The sequence below is a fragment of the Zea mays genome, chromosome 7, assembly GCF_902167145.1.
Source record: "Zea mays cultivar B73 chromosome 7, Zm-B73-REFERENCE-NAM-5.0, whole genome shotgun sequence".
In the NCBI taxonomy this organism is placed as follows: Eukaryota; Viridiplantae; Streptophyta; class Magnoliopsida; order Poales; family Poaceae; genus Zea; species Zea mays.
In genome coordinates this window covers 154,387,242-154,402,438 of record NC_050102.1, presented here as the reverse complement: position 1 = coordinate 154,402,438, position 15,197 = coordinate 154,387,242, and positions in this window count along the sequence as shown.

The following is a 15,197-nucleotide window of genomic DNA, read 5'->3' as shown; positions in this document are numbered from 1 at the left end:
TTTTCTCCTTGGCCATAAGACATGTATGGCGTTCGTTGGGGAAGAGTGAGGATTTATTGAAGGCTGAGGCAGCAAGTCCTTCGTCGTCAGAGTCGGAAGAGGAGCAGTTCGAGTCCCATTCCTTTCCAAGGTGTGCCTCGCCCTTTGCCTTCCTGTAGTTCTTCTTATTCTCCTTCTTCCTGCTCTTTTCTTGTCCCTGGTCACTATCATTATCGGGACAATTTGCAATAAAGTGACCGGTCTTACCACATTTAAAGCAGGAGCGCTTTCCATTTTTTTTGTTCTTGTTGTGGTACTCCTTGCATCCTTTTAGCGTGGTCTTGAAGCACTTGATGATAAGTGCCATCTCATCCTCGTTGAGGCCAACAGCCTCCACTTGTGCCACCTTGCTTGGAAGCGCCTCCCTGCTACTGGTTGCCTTAAGAGCAACAGGTTGAGGCTCGTAGACGGGTAGTGGACCGTTTAGAACATCGTCCACGTATTGATCTTCCTTCACCATCATACGCCCGCTCACAAATTTTCCAAGGATCTCCTCGGGCGTCATCTTGGTGTACCTGGGATTTTCACAAATAAGATTTACAAGATAGGGGTCAATTACAGTAAATGACCTTAGCATGAGTGGGACGACATCATGATCCGTCCATCTTGTGCTTCCGTAGCTTCGGATCTTGTTGACCAGGGTCTTGAGCCTGTTGTAGGTCTGAGTTGGCTCCTGTCCCCTGATCATCGCGAACCTTCCTAGCTCGCCTTCCACTAGTTCCATCTTTGTGATCATAGTGGCATCATTTCCCTCATGTGATATCTTGAGGGTATCCTAGATTTGTTTGGCATTGTCTAAGCCACTCACTTTGTTATACTCGTCCCTGCAAAGAGATGCTAACAACACAGTAGTAGCTTGGGCATTTTTGTGGATTTGTTCATTAATAATCACAGGATTACCAGTGTTGTCAAAGTGCATCCCATTTTCTACAATTTCCCATATGCTAGGATGGAGAGAGAATAAATGACTACGCATTTTATGACTCCAAAACGAATAGTCCTCTCTATCAAAATGTGGAGGTTTTCCAAGGGGAATTGAAAGTAGATGCGCATTTGAATTGTACGGCATGCGGGAATAATCAAAAGAATAGTTTTGATTAACCGTCTTTTTCTTTGACGAGGAATCGTCATCGTCGTCGTCTCTTGGTGAAGAAGAAGATGCATCGCTGTCGTAGTAGATGATCTTCTTGATGCGCCTCTTCTTCTTCCCGTCCTTCTTCTTGTGACTCGAGCCTGAGTCAATGGGCTTGTCATCTCTTTGCTCGTTGAAGATGGACTCCTTCTCTTTGTCGTTGACCACCATCCCCTTTCCCTTAGGATCCATTTCTTCATGCGATTAGTCCCTTAGATGAAGAGTACGGCTCTGATACCAATTGAGAGCACCTAGAGGGGGGTGAATAGGTGATCCTGTAAAACTAAACACTAAATAGCCACAAAACTTAGTTATAGAAGTGTTAGTGCGACTAAGTAGTTTTGAGGCGAGTTCTTGTGGACAAAACAATCACAAGAGACACGCAATTTTTATCCCGTGGTTCGGCCAAGTAATACTTGCCTACTTCCACGTTGTGGCGTCCCAATGGACGATGGTTGCACTCAACCCCTTTCAAGTGATCCAATGATCAACTCGAAACATAGCACAGAGAGTTCACAACTCGAATGGAGCTCAAATCACTAACACAATCGATAAAATGCGCGGAGGCAGAGTGCGGGAGTCTTAGAATGCTTAGTGAATGCTTAGGTGTCTCCTTCATACGCCTAGGGGTCCCTTTTATACCCCAAGGCAGCTAGGAGCCGTTGGAGACAAACTTGGAAGTCCATCATTGCCTTCTGTCGAGTGGCGCACCGGACAATCCGGTGCGCCACTGGACAGCTACTGTAGCCTATTTGGTGCGCGACTGCCTTCCAAATCGGACACAGAAGACCGTTGCAGCTCCGGGCCCGTTGGTGCACCGGACAGTCCGGTGCCCCCCGCCGACCGTTGGAGTTGCCACGCGTCGCCCGCAGATTTTGTGGCCGAACGTTGGCGCTGGCGACCGTTGGCTCCCCGGACAGTCCGGTGCATCACTAGACAGTCCGGTAAATTTTTAGCCACGTCGCCTTTCTTCATTCCCGAGAGCAACGAGTTCGCCGCGGATGACCCACCGGACAGTCCGGTGCACCACTGGACAGTCCGGTGAATTATAGTCGTTCGCCGTCGTCGAATCCTGAGAACGACCTTTTCACCGGAGACCAGCCTGGCGCACCAAACACTGTCCGGTGCACCACCGGACACTGTCCGATGCACCACCTGACAGTCCGGTGTGCCAGACCGAGCTGAAGTTTGGCTGCACAGAGCCAAGTCTTTCCTTTTTCCTCTCTTCTCCTTTAGTCACTGCTTCTAGCACTTGGATAACCTTGTTAGTACATAAAACAATTCACCAAGTCTAGAAACATACCTTTTGCCTTGATTTGCACTTCTCACTTTATTTGGCACATAAGAACTTAATTAAACGTGTTGGACACTTAATCACCAAAACATTATAAAAATTGCCCAAGGGCACATTTCCCTTTCACATTACGACAGAGGAGCCGCTTCCGGTTTCCACACACCACAATAAAAATATAGTATCTACATAAATCATTACATGTTTGGTTCCACATCTCAAATGGAGAAACAATAGTATTCATTGAATAGTAAATTTCGGTGAACAATAGCAGGCTAGAATAAAGCTTCAGTTTGGAGTCTAGTATCCATTACTCCAATTTATTGTGGTTTTGGATGAACCATGGTTTTCAAAATGTAGTTTGTAATCACGAACCAAACACACATTAGCCTCTAAAACCACAATATTACATCGGAATTGTAAAAAATGTTGTGGTTCCAAACAAGCCCTAAGGCTCTCTCCAACAACTCCTATAAAAGTCATGTACCCTATATTTTAGAGAAGATTCTCGTGCTCTATGCATCCAACAATGTCCCTTAAACAATCCTCTAAATTTAAGGAACATTGTTGGATCCTCTCTATACATAGTTTCTCTCTACTCGTATTGTCATGATTTCGGAAAACCGAGGGACAATGAGATTTGTGTTCGACAGCAGATGCTAGCATAGACTCACTCCGAATGGTGAATCACTAGGACTCAATGTGGGATCTGAGACTAGGGGTTATACTGGTTCAAGCTCGTGCCCTACTCCAATATAGTGTTGATCGTAGTATTGCTTGAAGTGTGTTACAACTAGTGTGTTTGTGTAAAGAAAATGGTCTTGCCCTTTTATAGCTCAAGGGTAGGACTTTACATTGGGGAATTGTATTCTACTAGAGGGAGTTCGGCTGGTTGCCCTTGGATGGTGTAATCCACCTAACATCGTTTGTAGGGTCGTATGTTGTCGTACTCTTGGTATGGTGTATCGCCTCATCCGTATAGCATATAGGTCCCTATAGCAAGTTCGATGTTGATGTAGCGGCGTCGATGGGTCCTAGAGGGTAGACCTACGGTGGAGCTCAGAGTTGTGCTTGGTGCGGCTTTGCCTTCCATCATGAACCTTGTGTATGGTGTATCACTCATCCTTTCCTGTACATGGGTCAATGTAGAGACTCTGATGCTGGGGTCCCTACGACCGGGTTTTACACATAACTGGGAGTTCACCTGAGATTATATGCGGTGGCGTAATGTTGTGTTTGACAGGGACTTTTCAGCACCATACTCGTGGCCCGAACGTGGTTTGGGGGTGACGCGTCTTGTCATGCTGACGCGGGTTAGCAACATTGGATTGGCCCTTCCCCTTCGTAGGTTTCTTGGCATGGGACCTAGTCATTTGCTCCGCCTCGTGAGATTGCTTGGCAGAGGGTTGGTTGTTCATTCCGCTTGTGGGGTTGCTCAGCATAGACTTAGTCATCCGCTCCGCCTCGTGGGGTTGCTCGGCAGAGACTTGGTCATCTACTCCACCTCGCAGGGTTGCTCGGCAGAGACTTGGTCGTCCGTTCTGTCTCACGCGGATTGCTCGGCAGAGGGTCGGTTTGTGGGCCATTTCAAGGAGTTTCTTGGGTTTCCTTTGCAGCTTCAGGGGCAGACCCTTTTCTCCGGTGGTCATCACGCGCTGAGCGTGAGCCGATTTTTTATTGCATCGCCCTTTACTTATGACCAAAGTCCCGGGCACACGAGCGCATCTGCTAGATGTAGCCCCGAGCCCCTGAGTAATTCATGTAGATTGCTCGAGGGTTTATTGGGTTGGTTTAGAGCTTCAGGGGCGGACCCTTTCTACGGTGGTTGCCACACGCTGAGCCTCAGCCCATTTTGCTGGTGTTAGGCATGATTTCTGGAGCTTCTTCTTTGGTCGTCGGTCTGACTTCTCACGTGCACGCATCCCCCTCGAAAAGGGTTTTTTGAAGCCTTTTTTAGGGGAGGGACACCATCCTTCGACCTAGTCGGCGCGTGGAAGGGCGTGTCAAGCTGCGAATGGGTTTTCAAGTGAGATTCGACCGCCCTTTCGCCAGACGTAGTCTCAACGAATAGTTCCACTGGGGGCTCGACCTGTTGGGGCATCCCATTAAGTCTTTCCCTTTTCGACCCCGTATTGGCCCTTTGAACGACATTGCCTACCAAAGAGGGGCTCTGTGGCCACCCCGTCGGTCGGGTTCCTGCGAGAGAATGTGAGGTACGTCCTTGGATGTGGGTATGAGCAAATGACCTATGGGTCACATACCTAGCTTGTGGCTCACTGGGAGCTTGCTCAGCCCACCCCCTCGCTCTGCGTTGGGATTTTTGAGCAGGTCTCGACTTTTACTTGGTTGGTGTAAGGCAGTTACTACGGTGCCTGGTAAAGCAGGGTGGTCATCATGACTCCTCCTGGTGTAGACGGTTTGATGGGGGCCTGCCTACCGCATCGTGCTCAAGTGGCGTGTCGGTCTAGCTAACCGCCCTGACCGTTACTGGTGGAACTTCTGTGGCATGTCCTTTCAACGATGTCCTAGGCGGCGGGATCCTGCAAGGCACACAGTTTCCCTCGCCTGACCCCTAAGGTGACCCTCGGTCGAAAGGGCAGATCCTCATGTTGTTTGAGGTGGCCCCACTTTTTAGGCGCCATCCTTGCCCCTGCGCATAAGTAGATTGGGAGGGTGCTCGGGTTGGTTATGCTTATCGTGTCATTGCGCCGTGAGCCACTGTAGCACCCCAAAAATTCAAATCTTCAAAATTTCTCAAACTCGCTCTAAATTCAAAATGTACTTTAAATTTTAGTTCAAAATGTTTGTTTGCGAGTTGATCTCAACAAATAAAATATAGTGGTCTATATTCTCTCTAAAATCCTTCTCAAAATATCACAGATATTTCCCTAGTGATCTCCCTCAAATTCTTTCCAGAAATACTGCCTAAATATTCCACCGATATTTCTACAAAAGGATCGTTCGTCCAACTGTTCATAGTTTGTTCGTTCGTTCGATTGTTCAATTGTTCATGGTTCGTTCGTCCGTTCGCTCGTCCAAATAATCTTTGTTCAGCCGTCATGCTACGGAAATTCCGATCGCTCGTCCGTCCGATCATTCGATCGTTCGTTCGTCCGTTCATAATCCCTATTCATCGTTCGTTCATACGAGCTATTGATCGTTCATCATTTGTTCATTGTTCGTTCATAGGGACTATTCACCGTTCATCAGATCATTCATAGTCACTATTTATTGCTCATCGTTCGTTCATATGAACTATTCATCGTTTATCGTTCGTTCATATGAACTATTCATCGTTCATCGTTCATTCATACGAACTATTCACCGTTTATCGGATCGTTCATAGTCATTATTCATCGTTCATTCATACGAACTATTCATCGTTCGTTCATACGAACTATTCATCGTTCATTCATACATACTTTTCACCATTCATCGGATCGTTCATAGTCATTATTCATCGTTCATCCTACTATTCATCGTTACTATTTATCATTTATCTGATCTCTCAAATATTCAACTGCTCATTCATCATGTTGTTCAGATCAACTAAGACCTGCCAGACCAATATTTTAGTCATACGGACTCCGATCACTATGATTTTCCTTTGACTAAGAACTTCCAGTTTGGTCACCCATCCTAGATTGCTCCAAGTTGAACACGCTTAACCTTGATATTCTTTTGAACCAGACTTCCAAAAAGAAAGGCGAACCATGTTTGTATGAATGTGCCGTCAATCCTATAAAACCTGGCCCAAGATACCACAGCCCACCTGGACCAGAATATCACAATATTCTAGCTATCTGGGTATCGCCTTACCGTTGTCCCATGTGACATAATAGGTAGGAACAGTTGCCACCAACATAAACCTCTGCTCATGAATAACCCAGAAATAATTTCTAGCACTCCGCTCAAAAATACATATTCAAAGTTTGGAATATTCCAAGAATATCCCTTTTTCCTTTTCTTTTTTCTAATTCATATGAGTATAAAATCTAAAACTCGTCCATCCAAACTCATATTCCAATAATTCTTGCTTCTAAATTCTTATAAAATTATTCCATATCCAACCATGTCATCCCTTAAGCATGGTTCATATTCCAAAAAAAACTCTAAAAATACTCTTGTCCCATATTCTACCTATAATTTCCATGTTCGGACTGAGTGAGACAATTCCTTCGCCATTATTCCCACAAACAGTGAACTCTACCATACTAAACCACATGTACCTAGCTATAAATACACTAATTTACCTTCTCCCTCTTCACACCCTCAACACCTAAGCCAAAGCAAACCCCACCACTCAGTTACCCCGCGCTGCCGGCTACACGTCTAGTGTCGCTTCGCAACCAATCCACCCATCTGGTAAGCACCTCCACTAAAACCACCAATAATATCACAACACCACATGACACGGTTTCTGCTCAATGTTGGGGCGAAGGCGAAGACGTCACCCTCCGCTCGAGGCCTTCGCCGTGGTCGTCGGTCCAACAGAGACAAGACAACGGGCGAAGGCACCCTTCGCCCCATACGACGTCAGACGAAGACCTGCGACGAGGTCACCCCACCGTGCGGCCTCGTCCAGCACAGAGCCCACGTGTGATCCGACCCATTGTAACGAGCCCTGCGTGGCCGCTGCATGTTACAGGCCTAATTTGTAAAGGCATCCCTGTAATTACAGTATGTAACCCTGCTTTATGGGAATATTCTGGGGATAACCTAGGTGTCTGAGGGCACATGCGTCCTTAACACAGGACGCTGGGCACTCAGATACCTATAAATACCCCCGCACAGTGCCCGTGAGAGGCTAGGTTAACAGAGCTATTGCCATCTTGCGCGAGAACCCTGTTTACATCAGTATTCCCCCGTTGGATCCCCTTGCGGCAGAGAGCAAGTTCCAACATTTGGCGCCCACCGTTCGTGCTACGAAAAAACCACCCGCGATGGCACCCAAGAAAGCTAACTCGAGGGCTGACGAGGCTGCGAAGGCAGCGCTACTTGCCGCAAGAAAGGGCAAGGCCCTCGCCCTCACCCAATCCACCCACCAAGAAGCCGCTGAAGACGACACTCGCCGCACCTGCGAAGACGACACTCTCCGCACCTGCAGCCCTGAAGGACAATCGCAGCCACCCCCAGGCTTCGCCCCACTGGAGGGCGCGGACCTCACTGAGGACGGTGAAGTCCTCGGCGTCTCAGCGGAAGAACAGCTACAGCTGCGCGCCCTGCGCCTCAAGAACCGCAACCTCCAGAGGCAGAAAGAGATACTGGAGGCCAAGCGCCAGCGCGTGTCCGCACTAGCCAAGGTGCGGCAAATGATACATGACGAAGAGCAGAAGGCCCAGGACCTCGAACGGGAGATCGCGCTGATGCAGCACGAAGGCCATCTTGGCCTGCAGCACGGGCCACCCCTACAGTAGCGTGCACAACCGAAAGACACGCGCGAAGGCCACCTCGGCCTGCAGCATGGGCCACCCCTGCAACAGCGCGCACAACCGGAAGACCCGCGTTTCCCCCAGCGCGACCACACCTTCCCGCACGCCGCGCCATTCCAAGGGGTCAACTACCTCGACGAGCGAAGTCCCCTGGCGCCACACCTGCAAGTGATGCCTTGGCCCGCTAACTTCCGGGCAGGGACCTATCCCAAGTACAACGGCAACACCGACCCAGCGCAATACATAATGAGTTATCAAGTCGCCGTTGCATCTTCCGGAGGGGACGACGCCACAATGGACAAGTCTTTCATCATCGCCCTCGAAGGCCCAGCTCTCACCTGGTTCACCAGGTTGCCTCCACTGTCCATTGATTCCTGGAGAAGTCTCCGGGACAAGTTCCTGCTCAACTTCCAAGGGTACCGCCCAGACACCGACGCCTTGGCCGAACTCTCGCTCTGCAAGCAGCTGGAAAAGGAGACTTTGCGGGAGTATTACCGCAAATTTTTAACACTCAAGTCACAGCTGCCATCAGTCGATGATCAGATCGCTATTCACTACGCTATCAGTGGCCTTCGCGCCGGCGTCCTCTATAGCCACTGCATCAGAGATCCGCCCAAGAACCTCCAGGAATTATATCAGCTGTTTGAAAAATACGCCAAATCAGAAGAGCTCCACCAGCGCAAGGTTGAGTCCCAAAGGAAGCCTAAAGATGCTCCACAGTCCAGCCGCACGTGGACGAGGACTCCGCAGCAAGACTCCGGTCGAGACGGCCGCAATCAACAGCAAGTGCACAACATCGCCAACCAGCACCCCGCTGCTGAGGCCCCTCGTCGCCAGGAATATCCCCCCCAGGGCCGCGGAAATGGAACTCGCGGTAGGGGTCGGGGGCGTGCGCAGCCGCCGCGCCGATTCTACTGCCTCTTCCATGGCGAAGACTGCGCCCACCAAACCAAAGACTGCCCAGAAACGAAGGCCACCAAAGACAGGATGGCACGGGCGCAGCCAGCTGACAACCCCAGAGTTGTCGCGCACACTTATCAGCAACCCCCTCCACCATATATCCACGCCCCCGCCCCGCATCCACCGCACCACGCTTACCAACATCATCAAGAAGTATAAATCGTACCTCCCCCACCCCCACCACCACACCAGCAACATCAAAACATCCCCCACGCCCCAAAGCAGGAAGACTTCACCGATCAGCCGTATCGCGGAGTCATTCACATGATAACTAGGGGGTCAAGCACTGACTTCGACACAAAGCGGCAGAAGCGGGACCACTACTGCAGCATCAACCACGTCGCCATCACTGGCCCAGTCGTGCAGACAAAGTGGTCCCACATACCGCTAACCTTTGACGCACGAGACGTCGACCTGCGCAGCGCCCCCCACAGCGACGCCATGGTTATCAATTGCAGCGTGGCAGGCTGGGACCTGCACAAAGTCCTAGTCGACAATGGCAGTCAGGCGGACATCATCTTCCTCCACGCCTTCGATCGCATGGGCATAAGCCACAGCCTGCTCAAGCCTTCGGACAATCCGTTGTATGGCTTCGGCGGCAAGGGCACCTTTCCTGTCGGCAAAATAGAGCTGCCTCTCTCCTTTGGTGTAGCACCCAATGCCCGAAGTGAGCAAGTGACCTTTGATATTGTGGATATGGTATATCCATACAACGCCATCATGGGCCGGGGCTCCATCAATAAGTTCGAAGCAGCCATTCACGGACTGTACCTATGCATGAAGATACCAGGTCCATTGGGCGTTATTACGGTCTACGGCAATTAGCAGACTGCGCGCAACATAGAGCGGGACTTCGTGCCCGGTCAAAGAAACGTGCACTGCCTCACAACCCAGCGCGAGGTCCCCACGCCCGCCAGCCCAACCGATAAACAGCACGACAAGGCACAGCTACAGAGCAACGACGGGACCAAGACTGTCCCCCTCGACCAAGCCACGCCCAAGCAGACAGTCACTATCAGCGAAGACCTCACTTCGCAAGAAGAGGAGAAGCTCCTCTGCTGCCTATCCAAGAACAAAGATGTCTTCGCCTGGTCAGCCCTCGACCTGGTCGGGGTCAGCCGATCCATAATTGAGCACAGCTTGGGAATCGACCCCTCAGTGAGGCCGAAAAAACAGCGGCTTCGCAAGATGTCCGACGAGAAGACAGAGGCCGCCAAGGCAGAAGTGCACCGCCTCCTGGAAGCCAAATTCATCGAGCCGGTGGCTTACCCCACGTGGCTCTCCAATGTCGTGATGGTGCAGAAAAAGAGCGGGAAGTGGCGAATGTGCATCGACTTCACCAGTCTCAATAAAGCCTGCCCAAAGGACAACTTCCCGTTGCCGCGGATCGACAAAATAGTCGATAGCGCGGCCGGATGCAAAGTCATGTCACTCCTCGACTGCTTCTCCGGTTACCACCAGATATACATGAAGGAGGAAGACAAGGCCAGCACCAGTTTTATAACACCCTTCGGCACATATTGCTTCATCAGAATGCCGGAGGGACTCAAGAACGCCGGGTCCACCTTCTCAAGGCTTACCAAGACAGTGCTCGAAGGGCAAGTTGGCAGAAATATATTCACATATGTGGACGACATCGTCGTCGCCAGCAAGAGCAAGGCGGACCATCTCACTGACCTCACCGAGACATTCGCAAACATGCGAGACGCACGACTCCGCCTAAACCCGGAAAAGTGCGTCTTCGGCGTTCGCCAAGGCAAAATATTGGGTTACCTGATATCACACCGCGGCATCGAGGCCAACCCAACCAAAATTCAAGCCATCATAAACATGACGCCTCCGCAGTCCGCTAGAGATGTCCAGCGCTTGACGGGGAGATTGGCCGCCCTCAACAGATTCATCTCCAGGTCCGCTGAGCGAAGTCTCCCTTTCCTCAAAACTCTCTGTGGCGCAAAAGACTTCGCTTGGGGACCAGAGCAGGCAGCGGCCTTCGCCTCATTAAAACAGTACCTATCAGAGTTGGCAGTCCTTACAAGCCCCGACTCTTCACTACCTCTGCTGCTCTATGTTGCGGCTTCGCCGCACGCAGTCAGCGCGGCACTGGTGCAGGAGCAGGCAGTTGAGGGCGTGATCAGACAGTGCCCAATTTGTTACGTCTCCGAAGTGCTGACACCGTCCAAATGTAACATGACAGAACTGGAGAAGATTGCCTACGCAGTCGTTATGTCTTCGCGCAAATTGCGCCATTATTTTGAAGCATTCAAGGTCCGGGTCACCTCAGACAGGGGACTCGGCGAATTGTTCAGAAACCCGGAAGCATCGGTGAGGATTGCCAAGTGGGCGGCCGAACTCTCCGGCTACCACATCAATTTCGAGCCCAGGACAGCCATCAAGTCACAAGTCCTGGCAGACTTTATCGTCGACTGGACTGGGCCAACAACACAGCCGGACCCGTCCGCAGAGAAGGTTTGGACAATCCATTGCGACGGCGCTTGGTGCCATGCGGGGGCAGGCGCCGCGGCAGTCATCACCTCACCAACCGGAGTCAAGCACAGATATGCGGCTCGCCTCAGTTTCGCTCTGGAATCCGACAGATGCACAAATAACATAGCAGAATACGAAGCAGTCATCCTCGGTCTCCGCAAGCTGAGGGCCCTTGGGGTCACCACCTGCATCATCAGAACAGACTCCAAGGTAGTTGCCGGCCAGGTCGAGAAAGACTATACAGCAAAGGACCCCGCACTCATGCAATACCTCGCGGCCATCCGAAGTCTCGAGAGACAATTCAAGAGATTCACTTTGCAGCATGTCGATCGGGCCAAGAATGAAGAGGCCGATACATTGGCCAAGGCTGCCGCCAGAGGCGAGTCCCTGCCCTCCGACGTGTTCTACCATGTCATCGGCACACCAGCCGTCCGGAGCCCCGAAGGGCTCCAAATAACCAATAACAGCGAGGGCCACCGCATAGTCAACCTTATCATGACCGAAGACTGGCGGGCACTAATAACTCTGTTCCTACAGGGGTATTATCACCCAACCGACATCAATGAGGCCAAGCGCCCCAAACATCGCAGCCGGGACTTCGCACTGATTGAGGGCCAACTCTACAAGAAGGGGGTCAGTCAGCCAATGCTCAAATGCGTCACCGAAACCGAAGGTCTCCAGATCCTACGCGAAGTCCACAGTGGCACCTGCGGCTCTCACGTAGGGCCAAGGGCCCTAGCTGCTAAGGTGATCCGCCAAGGCTTCTACTGGCCTGCAATGATCTGCGCCGCAAATCGGGTCGCAAGGTCCTGCGAAGCCTGCCAGAAGTTTTCCCCCCGATCAGGCAGCCCTTCGCAATTCACAAAGCTGATCGCTCACACATGGCCTCTCCAGCGCTGGGGCCTAGACATCGTCGGGCCCCTACCCACGGCTCAGGGGAACCTTAAGTTCGCCTTCGTCGCTGTCGAATACTTCACCAAATGGATCGAGGCAAGGGCTGTCTCCACAATAACATCAAAGACTGCTCAAAAATTCTTTTGGCAAAACATCGTTTGCCGCTTCGGGGTACCGTTCGAACTAACAGTCGACAACGGCAAGCAGTTTGACAGCCAAGACTTCAAGGATTTTTGCTTCTCCATCGGCACCAAGCTCGTCTTCGCCTCAGTCTACCACCAGCAGTCCAACGAAGTTGTGGAGCGCGCCAATGGAAAAATCTTCACAGCTATCAAAAAGATGCTCCTCGACGAAAAAAAGGGCAGGTGGGCCGATTTGTTACCCGAGGCGGTCTGGGCACTAAACACGACTGAGTGCAGGGCGACAGGGTTCACTCCTTTCCGCCTTCTATACGGATCGGAGGCCATGACCCCACAAGAAATAAAATATGGGTCCCCGCGAACAGTTCCGTCAGCCGTCCCCGACGTGGACGAGCCCACTTCAAAGGATCTCATCGATGGAGACCGAGTCTTCGCCCTACAGGCTCTAAACAAATACCAAGCCCAGACAAAGGCATGGCGCGACCATGCAGTCATCCCGAGGGAATTCAGCGAAGGGGACCTCGTACTCGTCCGAACAGCTCGGACAGAGTCCAGGGGCAAGCTGGAGCCCAGGTGGGAGGGCCCCTTCATAGTCAAGACGAAAGCTTCCCCCAGCGCTTATAGGCTCACAACGCCAAACGGCGAAGACCTGGAGCACTCCTGGAACATCGACAACCTCCGCAAATTTTTGTTTGACTCATCAGGGCTGATTCGCCCTTGTAATTCGCAAAAACAATCTTATTCTGGCCCGCACTCTTTTCCTCCCGGGGGGTGAGGTTTTTAACGAGGCGGAGCCATGTAATATACAAGTGAAAAATCCCCCGCAAAAACATGCGTCGAAAAAAGACCGCGACGACGGTCTTCGACATTCGACCAATACGAAGTCACCGCGAGGCTCAGCGCTAGCCACCCTCGCGTGCGACAACTCCGTGCAGAAGTCGCCTAAGGGTGCAGCCGGATTAGCACAATAAGTGCGAAACATCGAAGTCTAACGCGAAGACTTACCGTGCAGAAGTCGCCTAAGGGTGCAGCCGGATTAGCACAATAAGTGCGAAAAATCGAAGTCTAACGCGAAGACTTACCGTGCAGAAGTCGTCTAAGGGTGCAGCCGGATTAGCATAATAAGTGCGAAAAATCGAAGTCTAACGCGAAGACTTACCGTGCAGAAGTCGCCTAAGGGTGCAGCCGGATTAGCACAATAAGTGCGAAAAATCGAAGTTTACCGCGAAGACTCACCGTGCAGAAGTCGCCTAAGGGTGCAGCCGGATTAGCACAATAAGTGCAAAAAATCGAAGTCTACTGCGAAGACTCACCGTGCAGAAGTCGCCTAAGGGTGCAGCCGGACTAGCACAACAAGTGCGAAAAACCGAAGTCTACCGCGGAGACTATCCATGCAAAAGTCGCCTACGGGCGCAGCCGGGCTAGCGCGATAACAATTACACCTGTCCGTGCGAAGTCCGCGCAAAGACCGACTACACGCACACCAGTCCAGCATAGCAATTACATCCGACCAAGTGCGTAACGCCTTCGCTAGCATAACCGAATGTGCGAGGGCACACAACTTCATCATACCAGCCATTACACATGTACAAGCGAGGGCATCACACTCTACATCGGCTCAGCCTTCGGAATAATTCCCATCTCCCTATAGTTGAATAACATTATCCTAAGCTCCTCACCCGCAAAAAGACTTCGCAATTCCCCCTCACCCGTACTCACGACAGCCGGCAAGGACAACAGTTCCTGTCGGCCGGCCCTACTCACACGAAGTCGACCGCCGTCTGCCCCACTCACTCTACGCTTCGCAACCGCCCTTCGCCGCCTACGCCCAGTACTCGGACCAGGCACATCTTCTGCACCCACAGCGCGCGGTGACGCCTCCGCCGCTGCTGCATCCAAGGCCGCAAAGTAGTCCAAGTCCTCATCCGACGACTCCTCAGTCCACTCAACTGAGCTCCCGGAGTCACCAAAATCAGAAAACTTAGATGTAGACCCATCCGATTTGTTAACATCATCCACGGTCGAAGCCGCCAAAAAATTAGTAGTGGCGGTTGCGTGCGCAGGCCCAAAATCTTGAACCTGCGCAGCAACCAAGATTCAGCAACATATCCAAAATTCCCTAACTACCCACACCCATTACGCCACCTGCGAGGACCCAGCCGTTGCGGGAGCCTCCGTCGTCGCCTCCACCGCCGCCGTCGCAGGATCTTCAACCCTCGGCACAGCAGTTGGCGGCGGGCCTTCGCCGGCTGCAGCGGCTGCGGGGGCATCAGGAACGCTTTCGGCGGTCTCCGGGGGTGGGCCTTCACCGGCCGCAGCGGCTGCGGGGGCATCAGGGGCGCCTTCGGCGGTCTCCGGGAGCGGCTCCAGGGCGGCCTCCGCCGGGTTCGACTCCGGGTCAGGCAGCATGTTGTTCAAAGCCCCAAAGTCATCCACCTTCTCACCACGCGCCGCCTGAGACACAGCACACAAAATCAGCAAACCCATACATAGCCCACATCCAACAAACACCAAACAAAAGCCAGACATTACCTGACCCCTCGCCGTCTCTGCCCGTTCCCTGACCACCTCTCGACCGTAGGGGCCCCACATCCGGTCGTAGAGGGCTCCGGCGGATTCCTTCACTATAGAGTCCTCGACCTTGTAGATATCACGCTCGAAATCTTCATTAGCTTGGTCGAAGACTTCATAGTGCCGGCACCCTTCGCAAGAGAGCGCGTTCATCGCCCCCTCGCAGGTGACCAGGGAAGCATAAGACATAAACCCCTCCACGATGGTGGGGAGCGCCTGCAACTCCTCCTGCACCCACTCCAGGCAGCGAAGTC